A 25,540-nucleotide genomic window follows, 5' to 3' on the forward strand; every position below is an offset into this window, starting at 1 on the left:
ATGAAGAAAAGCCCCAGGCTATTCCACTCGCGTGGCCCCTCCCAATTCCTGACCCTCACGACTAGAGGAAGACATTGATACAGTAATCAATGTTAGTGTCATGTTATTGGTTTAAGATGGTATTATTCTGAAATGGAGTGCAAGGAAAATTACTGAAGGGTTGTTTAGAGGCTTCAGTTAGTTATGACAGCGTGTGTAAGAAAGGCCTATGGTATTATAAAAAAAAATATTATATACCTTGGCCAGAACCCCCCTAGATTTTGAGGCCCTAGGCTTCAGCCTACCAAGCCTATAGGTAAATTCAGCATTACTCTTTCTGCCATATCCTCTTTGGAGCTGTGAAGGTGCTGCTTCTACAGTGCTGAAGGTGTTAACTTGCCATTCAATGGAAGCTGCTACTGAAGGCCAAAGGATTAGTGATATTACCCCCTAAGCCCGTGGTGGCGAACCTTTGGCACTCCAGATGTTATGGACTACAATTCCTTTCAGCCCCTGCCAGCATGGCCAATTGGCCACGCTGGCAGGGGCTGATGGGAATTGTAGTCCACAACATCTGGAGTGCCAAAGGTTCGCCACCACTGCCCTAAGCAGTGGTAGGATCCAAACATTTTAGTAACAGGTTCCCATGGTGGTGGGATTCAAACAGTGGCGAAGCGCCAATGGGGCTGGGCGGGGCATGATGGGGGCGTGGCTGGGCATTCCGGGGGCGGGGCATTAATAATTTCTCTGTTACTGTAAAAAACTCTTACTGTAAAAAAAAAGTTCCTAATTTCCAGCTGGTATCTTTCTGTCCATAATTTAAACTAATTATAGCAAGTCCTATAGTCTATTGCCAACAGAAACAACTACTTCTCCTCTAATTGACTGCATGTCAAATACTTAATATGTTCAAATACTTAATTTTGTTCCTAGAAATCAAAAGAAATATACTTTCCTTAAACAAGGAACTTTACCATATTTCTAAAACATGATTTTAAAACAGCCCAACAGGGAGAATTATCCCGTTTTCTACCTTCGCTAACCAGCCACATAGGAAACAACAGGACTTTATGATTTTTGGACCTAATGGAATTTCTAATGGAAAAGCAGACCCAATTAGTAACCCCCTCTCGGCACACACAAATAATTGGTAACCTACTCTTGGGAACTGGTGAGAACCTGCTGGATCCCACCTCTGCCCCTAAGTGGAGAATTAAGCCTGGATCTCTTTGGTCATGGCTCTTTTAGTTCTAGTGAGAGCAATCGTGGTGTATTAGTTAAGAATGGCAACTCTCATCTGGAAAACCGAGTTTGATTTCCCACTCCTTCACCTGAGTGGCGGACTCTGATCTGGCAAACTTCATTTGTTTGTCCCCCATGAAGCTAGCTGGGTGACCTTGGGCAAGTCACAGTCCTCCCAGAATTCTCTCAGACCCACCTACCTCACAAAGCTTGTAAGATACTTTGAGACTCCTTACAGGAGAGAAAAGTGGGGTATAAATCTAATCATCATCATCGTCTTCTTCTTCTCCCTTGTTCTCCTTCTTCATATCCATTACATCATTTTGGAGTTCAGCTATCTCTTTCTTGCAACATAAGCTCTATACCTGCTGACTCTCCCCTCTTGCTGTTCGGAAGGTTCATCTGCAATAGCTGCCCATCTTTTAACACACAGGAGATCTCAGTTTTTCTACTTCCCAGTTGACCCAACACACTTTAAAGATCTGCACTGCTGGCAAGAGTCTCACAGGAAATGTTTCTGTATGCTCGCAAAAACATTCATAGACGCACAGTCTACCCCCTAAAGTGTTAATCTTTAAGTAGAAATATCACCCCCCTCTCCTGTGGTTAACTTCTAACAACTAGCTGCATTTGCTGAGCTAAGGAAAAATAGAGTGCAAGATAATTAAAAATGTTTTACAACAAATATCTCTCTGTATTTAACTCTTGAGCACCTAAAGAATCTGCAGGTCTCAACTTAAAAGAATCCAGCCTGTTAACAGTTTAATCAGCCTCTTCAGTCTTCAATAGTGAAATTAAACGCCAAAAGTGTACAGCCAAAAACTTCTGTATAAAACTGATAACTTTCTTTAAAACATGTAGCAGATGTGCACACATATCAGTGTAGTGATTGCATTAAAGAGTGGGAGTTTGCTTTATTGTTCCACTGGCCCATTATGCATGGAATGCTTACTTCAGTGCTCTTCTCTGCATAGTGGGCTCTCCTTGCGTTTCTCTGTTTACATATGAGGAGGCACTCACTCAGGCTATAGAGCTTTTCTGCAGAGAATTCTCCCTTGCCTAGTTCCCTTAACTTCGCCCATCAAGTAATTCTAAAGGTCACAGATCTCATTACACCTGGCAGTCAAGATTGCTGGCTTAGCCCTTTAAACTGCACCAATGTTACTGTTCCAAAAATATCCCCCCCCCCCCAAAAAAATGAAAGAGGCTAAGCAATTACTTGGATCACAGGTTGCTAAAGTAGGGGACCATCCTTGAGCTAGTATTCCCTTCCTCTCCACACACACAGACTTCTGCTGCTGCCAGAGCACAGAGAGACTTGTTATTTCCAAGCACTCTGTTATAATTGGATCAATATATCAAGATATCAGTATGAGAATTAGATGTCGGGGTGTGTGAGTGAGCTTCTTTTCTGTGACTTGAAGGAGCTGGCAACATGGGAGGGGAGAGTGAAAGGGAAGGTGTGCACATGAATGCAAGGGAGTGGGAAGGCTGGTTGTGGGTGGAGGAAAGAGGTCCAAGGCAAAGCTGTGCTCATTGGCAAATCTGTCCCACTCTGGCAACGAACCAAATTAAAATTGTGCTAGAATTGGTCATGCTTACCATGGAGAGACTGGAAAGTGAAAGCGTGGCTTGAGGAAATACATTTGTACAAGAAATCTTGTCTCAGCAGACATTCGCCCCCATCACGCAGCGGACACCTTGTGCATAATCAGCCCCTGAATGTCTTTCTGGGCTACAGGTGGTATTCTGCTTTGCCAGCCTTTATAGCAAGTCAGTACTAAATTGGTTTGGTATAAGTTAAATCAGTTGTATTTACAGAGTAGGAACTTTGTGTGTAAAAGTGCAATCCGCAACCATATGTGGTTTGCTATTCTTGCAGGTTAAATATTGTAGAATTCCCCCAGAAATACATGGACCTCCCATGCCCGCTGCCTACTAGACATTTGCTAGTAACATTCCATGCAAATAGTGCTTTTCCCTAGTGTTCAAAAGTTAGCACTAGCCCCTCACTGCAGATGACAGGTGAGAGTAGGCAGATTGCTTTGGCTGTGGTCATGCAGCAAGTCCACGTTTCCTGGTTCGTGGCAAACGTGCGGATAGTCATATAAAACATTTATATGCTGCCTCTCCAGAGATCTGCTCCAGACAGCTTGCAAAAATAAAACAAGATTAAAACACAAAAGCATGTTTGTGCAGGGTGAAAGTATATCTGTGCATTCAGTTCTTAAAAAGCAGTTTCAGGGCTGAACAGACACGATGGGAAGATCTGTAAACTGTTGAGGAGAGTTACAGTTCTGGAGAGGAGTTGTGGGTCAATGGTAGAACATCTGCTTGGCGTGCAAATGTGACAATCTCTGGCATCACCAGAGGCATAGCTGGGCCAAACTGCACCCAATGTGCAGTGTTTTTTCCGCCCACCCCCCATGGGTCCCCATGGCCCCCTGTGGCCCCACACCCCACTTCCCACACTTACCTTAGTTCCTTTTCTTTTTCTAGTACTTTTTCAGGCTGAAAAAAGTGGCCTCTTCACAGTTCAGGCTAAAAAACTGCCTGAGGAACTATACTTCCTAGGAGACCTTGTGAGTCCCAAGGTCTCCTGGGCACTGTAGTTCCTCAGGCCGTTTTTGAGCCTGAACTGTGCATGCGCCCGGTGCACAACGCATCCCCCCCTGCCGCCGTCCCCTTGCTGCTCCACCACTGGCATCACCAGCTAAAAGTATCCAGCAGTAGATGTTGCAAAAGATCTTGACATGAGACCCTAAAAAGTTGCTGCAAGTCAAAGCAGACAATACTGATCTTAACAGACTAATTACCTGACTCCGTATCCAGCAACTTCATGTGTTATGGTGTTTTTTTTTTGGAAATAGCAAGGGGACAATGTACACTTATCCTACCACAGTGCCGATCTAAATAAGCTGCCTCCACCCCAACGATTTATTGATCAGAAAATTCCTAGGAGATTTGGTGTCCTCTAACGTCTGCCCCGGGAAACCTGTTTTGAGTTGATTGCTGTAATTGCAGCACAGCAAGACTCGACTTAGCTACTCGACGTAGCTATTTTAAAATGCAACTGTGCTTGGCAAGCTCTTTGTCCCTTCAGGAAACCAAAAACATTGTCCTCGCCCCTGAGGCCCAACCTTCCGCAGGCTGAGCTTTTCCAGAAAGTTGTGGAGGCACTGCTCTCAATGTGACCCCGTGTGGCATGATGGTGTAATGCCGCAGCACATGTGAGAGAAGGTTGGGCAGTTTCACGGAAGGGAGAGTTGCGCAATTGCAGGTGAAGACTGCAGGTAAAGCAAAGGTGCAGTTCCTGCTGCTTCTTGAAAATGGAATCAACAGAGCCAAGTGATTTTCGACAGAGCGCTTCAGAATTAGTCACCCACTAGCTATTAGTAAACACTATCATCACACAGTAATAAACTGCAACGGCTAAAAATGGTTCTGCGCTTCAGGCTATCTGCTGTGAAGGGAGTTTGAGCATTGTCTGGTTTAAAATTCAAGACTGGCAGGAAAAGCCATTTTTACACTTTATAGTAGATACTCCTAACTTTGGGGGGGGGGGTTGGACGGAGCCCAACAACATCTAACAAATGGTGGAGATGTTTCGAACCACATTTTAAGGGAGGGATGATGAAAGATATTCTGCTGAAACGTTCTACAGCTTGTAGAGTTGTGGAACAATTTTTCTCATTCTTTCTGGATCCCACTGTTCATGCTGACTCCACTTTGCCATCATCTTGGTTTAGGGGAGGTTTTTAATAATGAAAGCTAATCCGTTTCACCAATCTGATTTAGGTATGCCCTATTATGTGATTTCACCCATGAAATGGTAGCTATTCTATGTCTGCCTTGTCAACACTGTCGTCTGTTTTAAAAAGCCACTATGATGAAGCGTGATCATTTTGCGAGTCTTCTTCCTCTCCATATTAATTTTGCTCCTTGCTAAAGTATTCTGGGATTACCGTTTTTATTGATAAATTATGCTGGGGTGAGATATTCCAAGCACTTCAGAGTAATGCCTTCCCCTGGATGTGATCAGTTAACATTCATTGCTAAACTGACCTTGGAGGGTGGAAATTGCTTTGTGACAAAGCACATCACATCAAACTTTTCTCTGTGATTGGCAATATTACTTTTTGGGTTACTTGTGTAAGCATGGCAGAGGGGAAGTTTGAAACATACAAGGAGGGGTCTTTTGTCTGGGAAATGTTTTGGTCTTAAACCAGCTAATAATCTCTACTGAGGTATAAAAATAGAGCTTTTGTGGAAACGTGAAGGAGAAGTGGATCAAAATGCTGAAATACATGATCTAGAATTTTCTAGTGCGAGTTTCAGTGTGATCGTTGAAATCAATCATTACATTTGTACATGTGACAAAGATCAGGTTTTAACCATGCAACTCTAAACAGAGTTACAGGGTGCAACTATGTCTAGGTTTGAATTGTAAATCATGTTGATAATCAGAATCTGAAGCTATATTAGTGAATCTTAGTGAAGGCTAACTTCTGTCATGTGGTGGATGGTCTTTTCGGTGGTGGCACCTTACCTTTGAAATGCCCTCTTCCTTGAAGGGTCCTAACTCTCCTTTGGGCATCAAGACAAAACATTTCTCTTCAAGCTTTCAACTAAGAGGTTCCTCTTTTTTCAGCTGTTTTATACTCTGTTTCTAGTCTACAAAGTGTTTTAGCAACATCACTTTACAGTACTCTGTGTTAAAGCACTTTTATATTCTTGCTTTTATTGGCTGTTTTTTATTGGTAATGTTTTTATTAATAATTGACTATAGCTTCTGGATTTTGTTCTTTTTTATTGTTTTACTGTTTTAACTGTGAGCTGCTCTGAGTTTTTGAGGACAAACTGCCTGAAGACAGGGTCTGAAAACCATTTTGTTAAAAAATGAAGGCACTAACTCTGCCACTCCAAGGCCAGAGGTCAAAAATAGACCAGATTAGCAACCTGGAGTGTCAGCAGAGAAATTTTCTAACCAAATGAATATTTTTCCTCATGTTTTTCCTTTCCCACGTTGGCTTCCTGCATTTCCCCCACTTTCATGGGGGGGAGCCCCATCCATGAGCCACATGTCTAGCCGCAGCGCCCCAACTGTGCCCGGCCGCCACCCCTAAAACAGCTTCCCGGCCACATGGGGAGGCTCACAATGTACAACAGCCTCCCCGCCGCCAAGAAGCCTCAATGGGCTGCAGTGGACTTATGCCAGCCAAAAGTCCGGATTGTGGCCAGCTGGTGTAAAACTGGCAAAGGTCGGCATGGAGCTGACTAGTGTTGGCTCTGTCCCCGGCCCACTCCTGTTGTCAGTAGGGGCTCTGGGACAGTGGTGCAGCAGATTGCGCTGCATTCCAGTGCCGGGGGAGGGGCTGCACGCCAGCAGGATCGGCCTTCTGCCGGGGTAAGTGCCCCCGGGGCGAGCAAATCCACTGATGCAGAAGCGCTCCACTCCCAGAGATACATTCGCCCCCTCCCTTTGGCTGGGACTGTTAATCTTCTAGAAAAATGCTTTTTCAAGTCCTAATTTTCACAGATATCTGCATTTGATCATTATTATTTAAAAAGTTTCTAGGCAATTCTTCCCCCAAATATCGGGATGTTATACAATTAGGTTTCCACTGGTGAGAAAAGGAAGAAGAGAGCCAAAGACAATAGTGACAATCATGGGAACGGCATGGATAAAAGCCACGTGGAATAGGGAGGAGCTGTAGTAAAGAGATTTCTTTGAATGAAAAAGCTGACTGGATCCAACCAAAGGGATTCAAGATGATTTGTGAGATATTTATGTGCAATGTTGCTGTCAAGTTGCCGCTGATTTATGGTGACCCCATAAGGTTTCCAAGATAAGGCAAGAGACATTCAGAGGGGGTTTGTCATTGCCTGCCTCTGTGTGGGCAGAGAGTCCTGAGAGAATTGTGACTGGCCCAAAGTCACCCAGGAGGCTTCATATGGAGTTCCAGGGGTGAAGCAAGGGTAAACTGCACACAGGGCACACAGGCGCCCTGCACCCCTCCCGCTGCTGCAGTGCCCGCCCCCGCCCCCCCCTCAGAACACCCCCTCCACGCCCCAGCCACACCCCTCCCTCATCTCCGCCCAGGGCGTTGCACCCCCTCCATGCCTTGTTGGCACTACGCCACTGTCCAGTGCTCCAGTCTGCCATTCTTAACCATTACACCACGCTGGCTCTCCCATCAAGAGGTTTACTACAATGAAACAACATTAAAAATGACATTGAAAGACCCTTCGCAGTCTTCACAAGTTAGGTGATCCTACCTTGTGTACTGGGAAATCACACAATGCAGGATCCTCTTGATACATTCGGTGTGAGCAAATGGAAATCCAAACAGTTTTTTCTGCAAACCTGAAAAAGCTCCAGTTTTGCAGAAAACTCTTAGAAGAAGAAGAAGAGGGGTTTGGATTTATATCCCCCCTTTCTCTCCTGTAGGAGACTCAAAGGGGCTTACAATCTCCTTTCCCTTCCCCCCTCACAACAAACACCCTGTGAGGTAGGTGGGGCTGAGAGAGCTTAAATAAATGAAACATACATGGGGTGTCAAATGTCCCCCTAATAACGGATGCAGCATCAGTCGCTTTAGGAAACAAATTCTCTCTACAGTGGTCATTGTGGAGACTGCTAGCAATCACAAGAGTCTTTCCAGCCTTCAAGGCTTCCTTTCTGTCAGCAAAGCACTGTGGGAGCAGATAGGGTCCTTTCCAGGACTGTTTTGGCCTTTGAGGCAGAACTTATGATGGCGAGGCATGGTTGCAAACAGGAAGTGGCTTGATATCACGTGACTTGCATCCAGAGGCATACGGAGGGGAAATGGCGCCTGGGGCAACACCTGCTCTGGGTGCCCATCACCCCACTGCCCCCCATTGGCTTCCCATTGTGGAGAAAGGCAGGGTATAAATGAAGCAAATAGCTGAAGTGGGGGTAGATAAAAGGTGGGTGGGTGGGCGTGAAGGGGAGAAGGAAGCAAGGAAAGGCAAAGATATGGGGACTGCCAGGAACAGGAAAAGAGGCAGGTAAAGGGGGAAATGAGGTGTCCCTTGCAAGTCCTCTGGGGTCCTTTGGGGTTCCCTATTCAACTGGGCCAGACCAACAGTGGCCAGAATGCAATCGGGCCATGGTTTTCCTGGGCAAAGGCCACCAGGGAAAGAGAAGGAGGGAAAACTGATGATCGGGAGCCAGGTAAAGATAGGTTGACAGGTGGGTGGGAAGAAGAGAAGAAAATGGGAAAGGGGGGGGATGTTATGGAGGATTTCAGAAAAGAGTAAGAGGAAATAGTGCAGGAGTGAAAATGAGAGGTCCCCAGCAAGTCATTGTGGGACCCCCACTAGTATAAATCTAAGTATATCAAATTTTCCAGGTCTGTAGCCCAGGACTACATGGCCTGAAGCTGGAAGCTGGAACCCAGAACTGTGTGTTCTCATATCTTAGAGCTCTGACGAAATAAGGGCCTGCCCTATAGTTGGCCGAAAATATGAAGCTCGGGGACTCACTAGGCATGGTAGAAATCCTGTGAGCCTGGCCTTTTGCCCAAGTTCTACCTGCTTCAGTGGTGTAGCGCCAAAAAGGCGGGGGACACACCAGGCGCACGCCCCTGTAGGGGCGTGGCAGGGGCACAGGGCGCACACATGGTCCGGGCGCAGTTCCCCCTCCGCCCTCACCTGCTTCAAGACTTACCTCTGGCTTCAGCTCAATCTTCCAGTTCCAGGGGGGTGACTTTGGGCACGCTTGGTTGGAGAACCCATTCAAGTTCTAGATTTGGCCCCAGCTGCCTCCAGCCAGGCTCTGATACTGTACTCAAAAGCTTCAACCCACTGTTGCTTCCCAGAGAACATGAATGCCGTAGATCAGGGGTAGGGAACCTGCGGCTCTCCAGATGTTCAGGAACTACAATTCCCATCAGCCATGCTGACAGAGGCTGATGGGAATTGTAGTTCCTGAACATCTGGAGAGCCGCAGGTTCCCTACCCCTGCCGTAGATAAACCCATGTGTGCAGCATCATTAATCCATACAAACTTTAACTGCTGCCTTCTACACAGATTTTCTTGTTGAGTTTCATTCTCCTCCTCCTGTTCCTTGCTGTTCTGGCCCTCATTTTTGTGCATTCCCACATTTATTATTAATTATGGGAAAGTTTAGTCCATCTTCAGGGCCTCCCACCCTACAGCGTGGTATAATGGTTATAGTGTCACACTAGGACTTAGACATGACTCACCACTCTGCCATGAAAGCTCACGGGGTGATCTTGCACCAGTCACAAACTTTCAACCTAACCTATTTTGCAGGGTTGTTGTTAGGATAAAATGAAGGCAAGGAGAATAAGATAAGCTGCTTTAGAGAGCGAGGGACGTATAAATGAAATAAGCTTGCCCTGTATACTTGTCTGGGTTGAATTGTTTGTTCTGTAATTGTTAACTTGATTGGAATGCGAAAACTCTGGTTTGACTCTAGTAGAACTTTAACTTTCCGTAGATGGCGAGCAGCGGGGATAGGAGGTTCGCGACTTCACTGAAAGGCAGTTGATGTGTGTGTGCGTATTGTTCACTTTGTTGAACATTTTGTGATTCCCCCCTCAGCCTACATCTGTTTTCTTTCCGTCACCCAATTCAATTTACAGTGTTTTGCTAGCTTTTAAAAGACGCAACTGCCACCGAAATGACTCCGTCTCCGTGTAAAAGATTTATTTAGAAATCAAATATTGTTCTTTACCAGCCACTCCTTGTCAACTTTTCCCAGCACAACATGCCCGGGCTTGTAGGCAGTTGACAGATATAACAATAAAGGGGGAAAGTTGTCATGATCTCTATGGCATACCAAGGCCCCCCCCCCCCCCCTCGCTACTTTTATTAAGACTTATTAGAGAAGTGTGAGGGGTACCAGGAAGAAATTCAGAATCTGGTGCTGTTGCAACATTTGTGTTCCCTGTACACTGTACATGGGTTCTTTGTTACCATACTGCTGTGCTCTCCATAGTGTTTGCATGGAGGGTGGGACAGAAGGTTGTTTGGTGTCTTGTAAAACATTTACCAAAAGCACACAACCATAGATTTGAAGGGCATTCCATTGCCAAGCTGCCTGTGGGAGGGGAAAGAGAGGGAGAAGGACGAAGGTGCACGAAAAGAGAGTAAACGCCAGGTACTGTTTAATATTTTGAATTTCCCATTTATCAAGAGGCTTAGGAAAGGGGTTCCGTTTGCGCGCAACCGAACCAGAAAATGAAACCAGTTGCGAACGTTTCTCTCGATGAGGGGTGAAAAAGTTCGAAACCGTTTGCAAAGTATGACGTAGGGCACTGATCTTTTCTACCTTTCATAGGTGGATTTGGGGTTTTTACACTGTAAAAACATTTCCATTGAACTGCTGTGTTTCAAAACAGCCCTTGAGCTTCGACTTATAGTATAAAATGCGTAAGTCTCTGCAACAGGGACATAGTTAATGATTTATTTTCTGCCCAAAGTTTCGTGAAAATGTTTATTTTTTTGAGACTGAGAGTTAGAAACAAACATAGTTTTCTGTATGTTTCCTTGTGTGCCTTAATTTTTCCCCATATGAAGCATAAGGAAATATATGATTTTTTTTTATTTGAGTTGGTTACAAAAAATGGAGGGTTCCACCATTTTAAGAGTACTCTGAAAAAGAATTGCACACAATTTCAGAGTTAACTTCTATCGATTTTTACCTAGGAATTAGAAATCTTTATCCATACAAAACATGTGAATGTCATATAACAACTTTTTGCCTGTGGTGGAAGCAAGTTGATTGGTTTGTAACCATCTCTCTGTTGGCAGCCATACTATTACCCTCTCCTGAAGAACTGTACAACATTTGACAGTAGAAGCAAGAGTTGATTTTGAGTATTTCGTGTTGTGGTGTAAAATTTAGAATTTGTGATCCCTAGAAAGAACTCGCTGACAGTTTCTTGAAATCAGTAATTCTTTTGAGTTGAAATAGCCCAGCAGATCCTGGGTGAACCTTTATGTCACCTTTATTTGTGTAAATCTGATAATATCCTGTCTTTACAGTAATGTAGTTTAGATATAAACCAAAGAAATGTATTATGGGATGTTTTAAGAATCTTGCTAGAATAGTATGGGATGTCCTCCCAATCTCTGTAACCTAAGGAGAGTAATACAACGGCAATCCAATGATAAAATAACTGAAGGGCAAAGTTCGATCTAAAAGAGCGATTGAAAAATGGAGATGTGTCTTTGGGGTTGTGACTTTTGCAATTTGAAACAGCAAACGGTTTATTCCCTACCTCCCTTAATTTATGGCTGTGAATACACTTTACAATATAATGCTTTTTATTGCATTTTAATTATTTCCGTAAAACCTATCCCCACCCCCCACACACACACCCATCCTTACAACTCTGTGAAATGAGATGGCCTAAAAAATTATGGATAGTCCCAAGTAACCCGGAAGTGTTGCGGCTTAACTGAGATTTGAATCTGGATCTCCCTGTTCCTAATAAAACATTCTATCCACTCTACCACACTGGCTGTACCAATGCTGAGTTGGCTCACCTACACGGCCAGATCTCGTGGGGTTTAAAGTTTATAGATCTTATCTCTCGGCTTACAAGGGCCTCGGTTTAAAACTGCAAGAGCGGTAATAATAATACTGTCTTTGGACATGTGATGCCATTTTTTCCCAGCTGGTCCCTATAACAGAAAATAAGGCAATTAAGACCCCTTCCGCACATGCAGAATAATGCACTTTCAATCCACTTTCAGCGCACTTTGCAGCTGGATTTGACTGTGCGGAATAGCAAAATCCACTTGAAAACAATTGTGAAAGTGGATTGAAAGTGCATTATTCTGCATGTGTGGAAGGGGCCTAAGAGAGAAAACTGAGGTTGTAATATCTTTCACACTCGTTGGAATGATATACCACTGAATGAACTGAGATTTGCTTCTGATTAAACGTAGGATCACACTACGTATTTTTCATCCGTGTTTCAACCATTGTAACTCGCTCAACTATTGTAACTCGCTCTACGCGGGCCTTCCCTTGCGTCTGATTCGGAAGCTAAAACTGGTCCAAAATGCAGCTGCACGTCTGCTCACAGGCAGTGCCATCTGGGATCATATCCAGCCTGTGTTGCACCAGCTGCATTGGCTCCCAGTGGAGTTCCGAATCATCTTCAAGGTGTTGGTGTTGACCTTTAAGGCCTTACGCGGCCTGGGACCCTCGTACCTTCGGGACCGCATTACCCCATATGTCCCGAGTCGACCTCTGCGCTCAGCAGAGGCCAATTTACTGGAGATCCCTGGCCCCTCAATGATGCGGCTGGCCTCCACTCGGGCCAGGGCCTTTACGGCTCTGGCCCCCGCCTGGTGGAACACTCTACCACCAGCTGTCCGGGCCCTGCGGGACCTTGGAGAGTTCCGTAGGGCCTGCAAGACCGAATTGTTCCACCGGGCCTTCGTCGAGACCAGCCACTGAGGGTGCCCTGCTTTCATCCTCCCCCCTGCTGTATAGGGTCCCTAACATCATCGGGACCCATCATTCTTCTTGGGAGGGTTGCATATGGGTTCGTGGGATACTGTTTTAGAATGAAAATTTTAAACTTTTATATGTTATGTTTATATATGTTTTTATATTGTTCACCGCCCTGAGCCCTTTGGGGATAGGGCGGTATATTAAATCAAATAAATAATAATAATAATAATAATAATAATAATAATAATAATAATAATAATAATAATAATAACAACAACAACAACAACAATAACAACAATAACAACAACAACAACAACAACAACAACAACAACAACCATGGCAGTCTGAATCAGGCCAACTTTCATAGTAACTGCCCAACGAAAAAATAATTGTACAATGAAAAAAAGCACAATTGTGGATTAGCTGCGTTGATTGCTTGAACTTTCCAATTTTGTGTTAAAGATTTTTTGGAAGCATAGTATTTGGGTGTTTCCTTAATCTTTAGCATGTTCAGCTTTGAAGACATCCTCTTGAATTTCAGTAGCAAAATAGAGTAAAATATTGTTCTCAGATAAGAGTAAAATATGGTTGCAGTCTTAAAATTTTTTTGAAAAGTTGTAATAAAGAATCTGTAAATTAGCTGGATGTCCTCATTTAAAAAAAACAACACAAACCATATTCTGACTCTGAACTGCTGCTCAAGCTTAGAATGCCAGTACAATATTTGTTGCTGGTTTGCAAAACATCTAAATGCTTACTCCATTTTGTTTGTAATGACATTAAAATGGACTTTGGATAGATCTTTCCATTTAAAGCGGAGTTCTACAGAATTAGAGGAAAACTGTCTCTAATTGAACTGGAGGAAATAGACTGCACTTTCTCTTATACTTCATTTGGGAAATATATGCTTATATGCTTTATGTAAGCCTTTAACAGCCCAAATAGTTAAGGATATGAGGGAGGTGAATTTTATGCCATGTCAGTCATCATCTGTATCCTTGTTTACCAAGTTCCAATCGGTTACACCTGTACAAATATACAAGAGGTACTGAGATAGCACACATCTTACAGCAAAATGATTTGGACAGTAAAAATTCTGCTGGTGGGAAACAAATGATCCAGTGTGTTTTTTCTGGGGGGTGGGGGTGGGAGAAATACTTGTTTTTTATGTACATGCAAGATAATATAGAGAGAGGCTTGGATTCCAGTATCTGTTATCTGACATGTTTGGACAATGGTACTCATAGGTGAGAACTTGGAATGTTATAACCTTCTCCCTCTTTGCCAATTTTGGCTTGATGAATACCAGGGGCCAATTCTGATGAATACCAGGGTTTGATGAATACCAGGGTTCTGGCTTAATGAATACCAGGGTTTCCAGTGCCCTTGGCAGGGGTTGTGATACCATAGAGTCCACTCTCCAGAGTTGCTCTTTCCTCCAAAGGAACTGATCTCAGTAACCCTTCAGGGAAACTGATCTCTGTAGTCTGAAAGTTGTAATTCCAGGAAATCTCCCCTTTTGCCCTTGAGATTTTTGCTAAACTCAGTTTGCAAGCAGCAATTAAAATCTGCACATTTGCAAAATATATTGACATAGGACAGTCTTTGACTTGTATCTGAATGTCAAACAAATACAAATACAAAACCTTTAATGGCATATAAAGAGTGGTAAAATACAGATTATGTTAAAACCAATTGACTAAAATTTACACAAAGGTTTCACTCTTGATCCAAGTGCCTTTGTTAAAAACCTGGCAACTGATTCAGTAGTGTGGGGATGATGGTCACTAAGCAGGTGTGAAACTATTTCCTTGTCTGATCTCACTGAAAATTTCTTCAAGATGGCCTCGAGAAAAAGCAACCTATAGACTGCCAAATCTTTGCAATGAAGGAGCACGTGTTCAGTATATCTGAATGTCATTGGCAAGAGAACCATCAGGGGTGGCCAACCTATGGCACTCCAGATGTTCACAGACTACAATTCCCATCAGCCCCTGCCAGCCAATATAGGTCCTATAGAGAACGTTCCAAAGGCAGAGTATTATGAGTGAAAAGTAAGGTTGCTTGCTCAAAAATTGGGAAATACGTGGAGATTTTGGGGGTGGAGCCCGAGGAAGGTGGGGTTTGGAGAGGGCAGGGTCTTCGATGGGGTATGACGCCATACTGTCCAAGCAGCCATATTCTCTAGATGAACTGATCACTGTCACCTGGAGATCTGTTGGAATCCCTGGATATCACCAACTACCACCTAGAGCAGGGGTCTTCAAACTATGGCCCTCCAGATGTTCATGGACTCCAATTCCCATCAGCCCCTGCCAGCATGGCCAAGTGGCAGGGCTGATGGGAATTGTAGTTCATGAACATCTGGGGGGGCATAGTTTGAAGACCCCTGACCTAGAGGCTGGCAACCCTACTGAGAAGGGACTATCTCTGTCCCCACCCACCCATTATCCCAGATGGTGGAGCAGTGCAACAGAAGCGGAAGCTAAGTAAGCAATCCTTGGAACACCCAGGATCAGGCTGTTGAAGTCATTATATCTCAAACCCTGTACTTGGCATTGCAGCTGCAATAAACTTTAAGCTGTTATCCTTCAGGGATCCCTTCTATGTGTCCCTATTCAGTCTTCTTTCTGCAGCATTTTGGACCCGTTGACATTTCTCAGAGGTCTTCAAAAGCAACACTAAGGAAACTGCAGTAATCTAGCCTAGATAGGATCAAGGCAAGGACAGCCGCAACAAGGTCATCCATTTCCAAGGAATTGTTTTGTTTGCAATCTGTGGTTTGAGCCAGTTGGGGCTAGCAAAAATCCTGTCAGCGGAGATGATATTGTGACATCATTAGGTCTGAAGCTGGTTAGAACATTACAGCGGCGGCAGCTCTTTGTGAAAGGAAGGTGGGTTCAAGAATGCTTGCCATCCTTTGTTGTAAGAAACACAAGTTTGGCTGGAGAGAAGGGATAATTTCCCACACTGTACAGTGGCCGATCTTCTGAACACGGAAGCTGAATTTCTTAATTGGTGAAATACAAGAACTGGAGTTAGAATTGCCTCTGTGCCTGCATTTTTTAAATAGCCCAAGGAATTAGTACTTAAGGTCGTAGTAGTTTTGCAAACTTGCTGGTTCAAAAGGATATGCACAGTCATCTCCGTCAAGGTGGCAAGCTGCGGAAGTGTTAAAAATATTTAATGATGGTGCTCTGCTATTTCTAACATTATCATGTTAATTAATGCACCTCTTCAAGCAGAATCAATATAGTCAAGTGACAGAGGGCACCAGGCTACTTCATGGATCGCTGCCAAGTTCGGCAATAGCCCAACATCAGACATTACTAAACTATCGCTGGTCAGAAGAGCATAAATACAGCTGATTTCTCAAGTGCCTCCCTTCTCGAGAGCCTATAACAGTGATGGTGAACCTTTTTGAGATCGAGTGCCCAAATTGCAACCCAAAACCCAAAGTGCCAACAGGGCAATTTAACTGGAATACTGAGGTTTTAGTTAAGAAAAAAACGGTTGGCTCCGAGGCACACGTTACTTGGGAGTAAGCTTCGTGAAGCAACCGTGCAATGCTTCGAATGAGTGAATCATGACCCTAGGAGAGTTTACTCAGAAGCAAGCCCCATTGCCAGCAACCGAGCTTACTCCCAGGTAAAGGATCGTGCCCAGGCTAGCCTAGACGTGTGGGGGGGGGGTGTGTGTACGATTTTCCACCCCTCCCCCCACATGATGAACTCCGTGCACATGTGCCCACAGAAAGGGCTCTGAGTGCCACCTCTGGCACCCGTGCCATAGGCTCACCACTGCTGGCCTATAATTTGTAATTGCATGCATCTTCATTACTATGGGTTTTAGATGAACACTTTTACTATGACATGTTAAAAACACCAGCATGTTAATTTTTTTTTTTAAAAAAGAAATCTTGTCATACAAGTACTCTGTCAAATAGAATTGCTTGCAGTTCACTGTCTGGTGTATTTAATGACCAACCTGAATTTTCTGTTATTTAATGAATGAAAAAGGAAACTAAAGCAGTAACACTGTGAAATGGAACTGTCACAGCGGAACATTTGCTCAGTTGTTTTCTGTTACCTTATAGCCGGCTAAAGAATGAAAAGAACTAAAAAGTGTGTATTTTTTTTCCTGGTCTAAATCCCAGGTGTGCACATTTAAGTTGAGAAACTGTCCATAGGTGTATGGAGGGACTTTTTCCGTGTATTTAGCAGAAAGGGCAATTTAAAAAACAACAACCCTGTTTCTTCCTTCTCCTGCTAGTATATGTGCTCAACTCCAGCTTGTGATTGCAGATATACGGTTTGAGTGGAAGGTGCCAAAGAGATGCTACAGTTCATGAAGTTTTTGCATCAGGCCTGTCCGTTGTAGCACATCTGTGTACCATCTTCATTGTGGACTTTTCTGCATGAGTTTTTTCCCATTAGTTCTAGCACCATGCTGCTTCAGTTTATCCTCTGATTTCAGTGTATCTTGTGCATTTAGTTTTCACCTTTTTTTGCCCCAGGTTTCTTTTCTTTTTAAAATTCTTTTGAGACCACTTTTAGCCTGCTGTTTTCCTGGGAGCCAGTTTTGAGTTGGCTTTTTCCTTGTGTGTAATGTTTCTTTCCGTTTTCCTTGTCCCAACCATCTCCAGTTCTCTTTTCAATGATTGGACTGTTGTCACTGTTAAACCACTCCCCCTCCTCTACCCCAGACCAGTGATTTCGGTTTTTTTAAAAGGCCTATGATATCAGTGTAATACTGTAGAATTGCAATGGTAATTTACGCAGGTTCTGTGAATTCCCATATTTAATTTTTTTTAAGTATGTCTCTAGCCCTTTCCTTCTGGTAAGGAAAAAGGCATGTCTCTGCAAGGGAAGAAACTAGAGATTTTTTTAAAATGAAAGCTGGGGATTCATAGAACCGATTTAAACTATAATTGCAGTATTATATTGATATTCTAAGGCGCTTTTAAAAAGAGAGGGTATTCTGACACCAAGCATAATAACACCAAAGACTACTATAGCACCCTCCCTTGAAAATCCCGTTTTTGTAAGCCATGAGTGGAAGAATATAAATTGACTCCACAATTGTAAAAATACACAGGAATGGTCAGCATGCAGAAGAATTTGTCCAAACCAATTCCAGTGCTTGTAAGATCAGCTCCCAAGAAAATCAGGAGTAACTCCAGTGTGTAGAAAAGGTCTGTGTCAGTGATTTCTGTGTCTTGGTTGGAGTGGATTCCTTTTGAATTTATAGTTAGTCTCTACTATACCACAATAGCAGTAGGCAGATTTGCAGAATATAAGTAACCCCTCCTAAAAGATTTCAATGTGGCGAAGTACATTGAAACCTTAGGAGGAGGTTACTTATATTCTGGAAGTCTGCCTACTGCTATTGTGGTACAGCATATAAATTTCCCCAATATGGGCAATGTCAGAGGTAAACTGGAGACTTGAGAGGAGAGTGTGTTTGCAGTTCTCAGTCCTTAGAGGCTATCACGAAGGAGTACAGTTTCCAAGAAATACAATTGGTGGTTCTGCTTTGAATCACACTGCCCAGCGCCGAGGCAAATGCCAGCAAGAAGATGGTTGCAGGAGAGGAGTTTACAAACTGGGCGAGGTTTCTAGAACCAAGGGATAGGTTCTGCTTGGGCTGGGCTGGAGTTTTGTCAGCCAGCAGGGTCCCGCCTCGGCCCGCAATGACATCCAGTCTGCGTACTATTGAGAGAAATTCTGAATTTTTCAAGGAGTTGAAGCTGTGGTGGGATCCAAAAAGTTTAGTAACAGGTTCCCTTGGTGGTGAGATTCAAACAGTGGTGTAGCGCCAATGGGACTGGGGGGGGGGGGGGCACAACGGGGGCATGGCCGGGCATTCCGGGGGCGGGGCATTAATAATTTCTCTGTTACTGTAAAAAACTCTTACTGTAAAAAAAAAGTTCCTAAATTCCAGCTGGTATCTTTCTGTCCATAATTTGAACTCATTATAGCAAGTCCTATTGTCTACTGCCAACAGAAACAACTACTTCTCCTCTAATTGACTGCCTATCAAATACTTAATACTTTCAACTACTTAATTTTGTTTCTAGAAATCAAAAGAAGGATACTTTCCTTGAACAAGGAACTTTACCATGTTTCTAAAACATGTTTTTAAAACAGCCCAACAGGGAGAATTATCACGTTTTCTACCTTCGCTAACCAGCCACATAGGAAACAACAGGACTTCATGATTTGTGGACCTAATGGAATTTCTAACGGAAAAGCAGACCTAATTAGTAACCCCCTCTCGGCACACACAAATAATTAGTAACCCACTCTCGGGAACTGGTGAGAACCTGCTGGATCCTACCTCTGGGTTGAAGTGATTGCCCCATCCTAAATAGGTAATGCAGAAATCACTCGTAATCCATGGCTGCTTGTGCCTACTGAGCCATTCTCAGTAGATTTCTGGAGATGAAAGGTCCAAGCAGAAACGGCTCAGGTGTAGACCCCTTACTTAGTGGGAAGGGACTTTTAAGTACATGCAGTATTATCGGTGCACAATAGGCCTTTCCATCATTACACCTGACTATTTGTGGGACAGATGTGCTACACACGACCTCCCCAATACAAACGATTGTCTTCTTCTGAAAGAGATAGCGTGCATATATTTTAGCTTTTGACCTGATAAGCATGCACCATTTCAGAGAAACTGCAGTTCCGTGGGAGGATCGTGTGTTGCGTTCGTTCTGTACACAGTCAAAACACCAGGAATAAAATGTCATGAAAGGACTACTGTCAGGCTTTTCTAGATTAGCGTAGTGCAGTGTCGTGCCACTACCATAAAGCAGGAAGTAATTAAACCTGCATTTAGAACAGATGCCTCAAGTGTGGGGACTGGATGACAGACTCCAGCAGTGTAATGTTCGTATGATCAAGAAAACCAGCGTACAAATGACTTCCTAGAAAACATCTACCCATCTTACAGGTGAGGAACATGAGTGTGCTCACTGTCCTCTCTGTCCCCCTCCCAATATATTGCGGACAAAGGACAGGGGGAAGTGTTGCCTTTATATCCTGGTCATAAAGTTCCCAGAGGCATTTCGCTAACTGTTGCTGCAAACAGATTGCTGAGCCGTATGATCCATCTAAGACAGTATTGTTTACTCTAACAGGCAGTGGCTCTCCAGAGTCCCAGGCCAAGGTCCTTTGCGTCACCAATGATCTGTTCCTTTTAACTAGATTTGCTGGGTTTGAACCTGGAACCTTTTAGATGTAAAATGGAGGCTCTTCCTCTGAGCCCCAGCAGTTTCCCCAAAGATCGATCTCTCTCTCCCGTCATGAAAGTCTTTGCTTCAGATCGTAGCCTCTGTGGCAGCATTTTATCTCTATGTTATATGGCGGGAGGGCAAATCCCTTGAACGGTTTAGTCCTTAATGTGCTAATTAGGTTCTCCACCTCCTTAGAAGATCAGAGTCAAGTTTTGCAGAATTCACCACTTCAAAAAGGCAGGTCATGAAGTGAAGGTGAAGGCGTGTCTTGGTTTGGGACAGTCATTCTGGCAATTGACTAGCATCCCTCTGATTTCCATAACACAAGATTGTTGAATGAATTCTTGGCAATCAACATTTTTCCACAGTTGCTACCCTGCATGTGTGCTTCTATCCGCTGGTCATGATGGAGTCTGCAGCAGACTTACCTGTTACAAACCATTTTTCCCTTCTGAGGGGATGCACACAGCCTCCCAAGGTTTCTGGGATGTAGGTTTGTTTTGAACTATAAATCTTCCCCTCAGTTTCCATGTGTTTTGCTGCTAGCAAATGAATAGGTTTTGAATTCACTGCTATGAGATACATTTCATGGTGGACAAGAAGAGGAGGAGTTTGGATTTATACCCCACCTTTCTTTCCTGTAAAAGTCTCAAAGCAGCGTACAATCTTCTTCTCTTCACAACAGACATTTTGTGAGGTAGGTGGATCTGAGAGAGTTCTCAGAGAACTGTAACTAGCCCAAGGTCACTCAGCAGTCTTCATGTGTAGGAGCAGGGAAAACAGGGATGTAGCTATAGGTTTTTATGGGGTGGGTTTGGGGGTGTGGCCATACCCCCACCCACCCTTGGGGGAGTGTCACGCCTCCCTAAGCCCCTCCCCCAGCCTCAGTGCTTATAAAAGCAGCTCTCCGAGGCCGGGGACGGCAATCTCCCCTGCCCCGCCTGCCCCAGTCCCCCCGCCGGCAGACCCTTCTTCCCTCCCCTTCGGGGAAAAGAGACTGCCATCCTCGGCCTTGGAGAGCTGCTTTTATAAGCACTGAGGCTGGGGGGTGGGGCTTCAGGCATGTAATGTGGGGGGTTGAACCCGTGGAAAAAAACCCCTTACCTACGTCCTTGAGGGAAACAAACACAGTTCACCAGATAAGAGTCCGGCACTCATGTGAAACAGCAGGGAATCAAACCTGGTTCTGCAGGTTGAGTCCACTGGTCTTAATCACTACACCGCGCTGGAGATTGATGTCACCGAGTCTGGATTAATATATAAACAACCAAGAAGATTTATTTATTTACAGTTTGGTTTTAAAGGAACAAGCCATCATCACAGGTCTCCAAGTAGACAAAGTAGAAACCTGGCTGAGGCACAAAAATTTAAACTAGTGATTACTTCAGGGAGTAGTTAGTCTTTTCCACAATGCTTTCAGACACAAACAAACTTTTATTGACTAGCCACTAGGTTGGATAGTCTCTCACTCACAGAATTCCATCCACAGGAGCCTGCCCTTTTCCCAGAGTCAGATTAAACTGTACAAGGTCTGCTCATCCCCAGAAACAGGCCTAACAATTGAGCCTTCTTCACTGCCAGAAAAAGAGCTTAACCACTCTGCAATACTATCAGGCACAACTCCCCTTCACTCTGTTTTTGCTCTTTTTCCTGAGCCAGACCTGAGCTGTCACGGCTATCTCCTTGAGACAGACTCAACTTCTCTCCTCCTGTGCTCTCTCCAATATCTAATGCGCTTCCTTGAAGGTAATTGGATCCTGGAGGAGCCCTCCCGTGGGCTCATTTGAGTGGCTGAGATGGTTACTCTGACAATTGACTAGTATCCCACTAAAGGATTTCTATAATAGAAGACAGTTGCATTGATTCACAATGCAGTCATTTCCCATTGTTTGCTACCCTGCAAGTGAGCTTCTGTCAGCAGGTCTTTATGTAGATAACAGCACAAAAATGATTGCACTAAATGTAGGCTCACCTGTAATACATCAATCAGAACATCCAGGAAAAATGTGTTATGGTTGTATACTCATAGTTACGAAACTCAAACAATATGCACCACTGTGCTTTCAGTAGCAAAAATGATTAAGTAATAGAATACGATTTCAAGTGCACACTCTGTGTATACAACATACAATGGAGTGTTGCTGCTGGTGCACTAACCCCCAAATTCTTTTACCATAGTGCAGTGTTGGCGAACTTTTTCGAGACCGAGTGTCCACACTGCAACCCAAAACCCACTTATTTATCGCAAAGTGCCAACATGACAATTTAACCTGAATACTGAGGTTTTAGTATAGAAAAAACGGTTGGCTCCAAGGCACGTGTTACTCTGGAGTAAGCTTGGTAGTAGTCAATAGCTTTGCTTTGAAGCAACTGTGCAACGCTTCGAAAGGTTGAATCACGACCCTAGGAGGGTTTACTCAGAAGCAAACCCCATTGCCAGCAACCGAGCTTACTCCCAGGTAAAGGATCACGCTTTTGTTCTTCCCATGAAAATCAGTAGGATTTAACATCACTTAACAGGGTTACCTACACTGCTTCCCCCAAACTAGGTCTTAGGTTTAATGCTAACAATATCCCTGAAATAATTACACTATTATCACATGACGAACTCCGTGCACACGTGCACACAGAGAGGGCTCTGAGTGCCACCTCTGGCACCCGTGCCATAGGTTCGCCACCACTGCCATATTGGATTCACTATGTAGTCTACAGCAGACTCGTTGTGGCAGTTGGAAAAAAATCAGGAAAAGGCTTGTCTGCTGCAGGTGTACTATACAAACCTCATGAAGGGCTGCCATCACACCTCCGTTTGTTCTGTTGCTTCTGTAAACTGACCGAGAGCCACTTCACTCGTTACAAACCAGAGAATCTGTTGCAGCTGTTGATACTTTTAACCCTGTGTGCATTTCCTGACCTGGATAGCTGCAGGCTAGCTTGATCTCATCAGATTTCAGAAGCAAAGGAGGATTGGTGCTGGCTGATATTTGGACAGCTGCCTCCAAGGAACACCAGTGTTGTGACATGGAGGCAGGCAACGGCAAAACCACCTCTGAACGTCTCTCGGCTTGAAGACCCTATGGATTGCCATAAACCAGCTGTGGGTTGACAGCATGGAAAAAATGTGCATTTTGTCATCCACCGTTATTGGTCTTGATTACAATGGCACCAGGGGGAAATGGCCCCGACAGAGGGTTGCAGTTCTCTTGCGGGTTGGTTCTGAGATTCAAACTCCTGAACTGAGAAAGGAAGTTATGGACCCTTCTCCTTCTACTGATGGAACAGGTGGGCAGTGTGAAATGCATTTGTTCCTTCATCCTCCCAACTCCATCAGTTTTCCAGCCATCAGCAGCATGGAAGGTGATAGAGATAGCCTTTGTCAGTTATCCCCCCAAACTGCATTGCTAGTGGCTGGGCTCAAACCAGCTCTGGTCTGTGGCATTACCAGGCTGGGGGGGCGGGAGGCACAGCCAGTACACAGGCTATGGGGAGGGGGGGTACAGAGCCTTTTAGCCAGTAGTCGCACAGAAAGCAGCTGGAATAGTCATATACTTATTGCCTCCTTGACCTGCAGCAGACATGTCCGTGGCTATACCATGTATGCATATCTACAGTAACACAGAAAGATTTTCTTCTTGCATAGTGTTGAATACGGCATTAGTATACGTAGCGTGTGTTCTCACCAGTTCCATGGGATGTAAAGGGGAGAGACAGCAGGTGTCATCAATAAATAAAGGTTCAGATTTCGGCACCAACAGTTCCTGAGCTACCTTGAAGGATCAGAATAGCTGTGGAGTAGCTGATGCTGTAGTAGCAAAGTGGTAACGTTTCTTGCCGCTTCATAGGTCTTCCATTGAGCTCTATAGTGTAATCCACAGGTGTCAAACTCACAGCCCTCCAGATGTTATGGACTACAGCTCCCATCATCCCCTGCCAGCATGATGCTGGCAGGGGATGGTGGGAACTGTAGTCCATAACATCTGGAGGGGCGCGAGTTTGACACCTGTGGTGTAATCTGTCAGATTTGGAGCAGGTTAGCCACCAACATTATTCTAGATGTCTCCTGGCCCTTTTCGGGTCACGCAGTTCTGTGGTAAATCAGAGAGCTGGTTTACGCCCCAGGGATGGGAGTGGTCATAGAGGGGCAACCTTGTTAATAGCTTCTTGAGTGAAGAACATGCCCAAGCCAAGGAATGAAAACAAAAGGAAGATTAAGTCTAGCCTGAGGGCTGGTTTAAGGCACAGTCATTCCAAACGGTTACACTATAGAACTCCAAAAATGCACCTCATGATCGTTGGCAGTGCTATAAAAGATAATACTGTTCTAGCCCAGGCTGCTGTGCTCAGTTTGAGAGGTGTGCCCCAGGATTTGAGTAACATTATCAAGGAAAGACTGTACAGCTTGCAGACCATGCACTACTTCACTGCTTCCTCTGAAAATATTTTCACTGCAGGCAGTTAGTTGGATGTGTTCTGCTTTTGGGGTGACTCCAGTGATGTAGGTATAGATTTTTTATTGGGGGGGTGGTTCGGGGGGCAGGGCCATGCCCCCACCTGCCCCTGGAGGCATGGCCATGCCTCCCCAAGCCCCACCCCCAGCCTCAGTGCTTATAAAAGCAGCTCTCCGAGGCCAGGGACAACAGACTCCCCTGCTCCACCCGCCCTGCCCACCCCCCACTGGAAGGCTCCCAGCCGGCAGTCCCTTCTGCCCTCCCTTCCGGGCAGAGGTGTAGGTAGGGAAAATGGAGCCCAGTGCAAAATCTGAATTTTGCCCCCCCCCCATGGGCAGCTACTGTTATGCTGGAATCCACCCTCAAACAGCACCACTTTCAATGATGTTTAAACTAGGGAGCCCAGATTCTCCTTTTAAATCCACCTTAAAGGGAGAGGCTGGGGTCCCCAGTTAAAACAACATTGAAAGTGATGCTGTTTCGGGGTGGATTATCCCCCACCCTGAAACAGCATCACTTGCAATGTTTAAACTGGGGACCTCAGATTCTCCCTTTAAATCCATGCTGAAGGGGGTGGATTTAAAAGGAGAATCTGGGGAAATTTGCGGGGGGTGCCTGCTGTCAGGGGTGCAATTGTTAAGCTAGCAGCACCAAAATTTCAGAGCATCTTTAGGAGACTCTCCTGATGATCACCCAGGTTTGGTGAAATTTGGTTCAGGGGTTCCAAAGGTATCGACCCTCAAAAGTGTAGCCCCCATCTTGTATTAGCTCCCATTGGAAACAATGGGGGATGGGGCACCCCCTTTGGGAGTCTATAACTTTGGAGCCTCTGAACCAAACCTCACCAAACCTGGGTGGTATCATCAGGAGAGTCTCCCAACAAATCCCTGAAATTTTGGTGCTGCTAGCTAGCCTAAAAGCTGTGCCCCCTGCAGGCCAAAAAACAAAAAAACACAAAAAACACAAATGGGGGGCGGAGCTTCGGACATGTAATGGGGGGGTTGAACCCGAGAAACCCCCCCCCCCTTACCTACATCCTTGGCTGGCTCTGCTTTTACACATGCTGAATAATGCACTTCTAATCCACCTTCAGTGCGCTTTGCAACTGGATCGTAATGTGCGACACAGCAAAATCCACTTGCAAATGATTGCTGAAGTGCAGTGGATCA

At 44.6% G+C, this 25,540-nt stretch overlaps 1 protein-coding gene across 6 annotated transcripts in view; it reads left to right on the plus strand.

Annotated features, from left to right (window-relative positions):
- Nucleotides 1-25,540, plus strand: part of RBM47 (RNA binding motif protein 47) — a 98,528-nt gene that overhangs the window by 29,674 nt on the left and 43,314 nt on the right. Inside the window, exon 1 of one of the 6 annotated variants that reach the window (XM_048510011.1) lies at nucleotides 10,328-10,373. The exons of the other annotated variants lie outside the window; for them this stretch is intronic. The gene's annotated coding sequence lies outside the window, so the exon portion shown is untranslated. Of the gene's footprint in view, nucleotides 1-10,327; nucleotides 10,374-25,540 lie in introns of those variants that run through there. 6 annotated transcript variants of the gene reach the window in all.

Source organism: Sphaerodactylus townsendi, linkage group LG10 (genome assembly GCF_021028975.2).
Source record: "Sphaerodactylus townsendi isolate TG3544 linkage group LG10, MPM_Stown_v2.3, whole genome shotgun sequence".
NCBI lineage: Eukaryota > Metazoa > Chordata > Lepidosauria > Squamata > Sphaerodactylidae > Sphaerodactylus > Sphaerodactylus townsendi.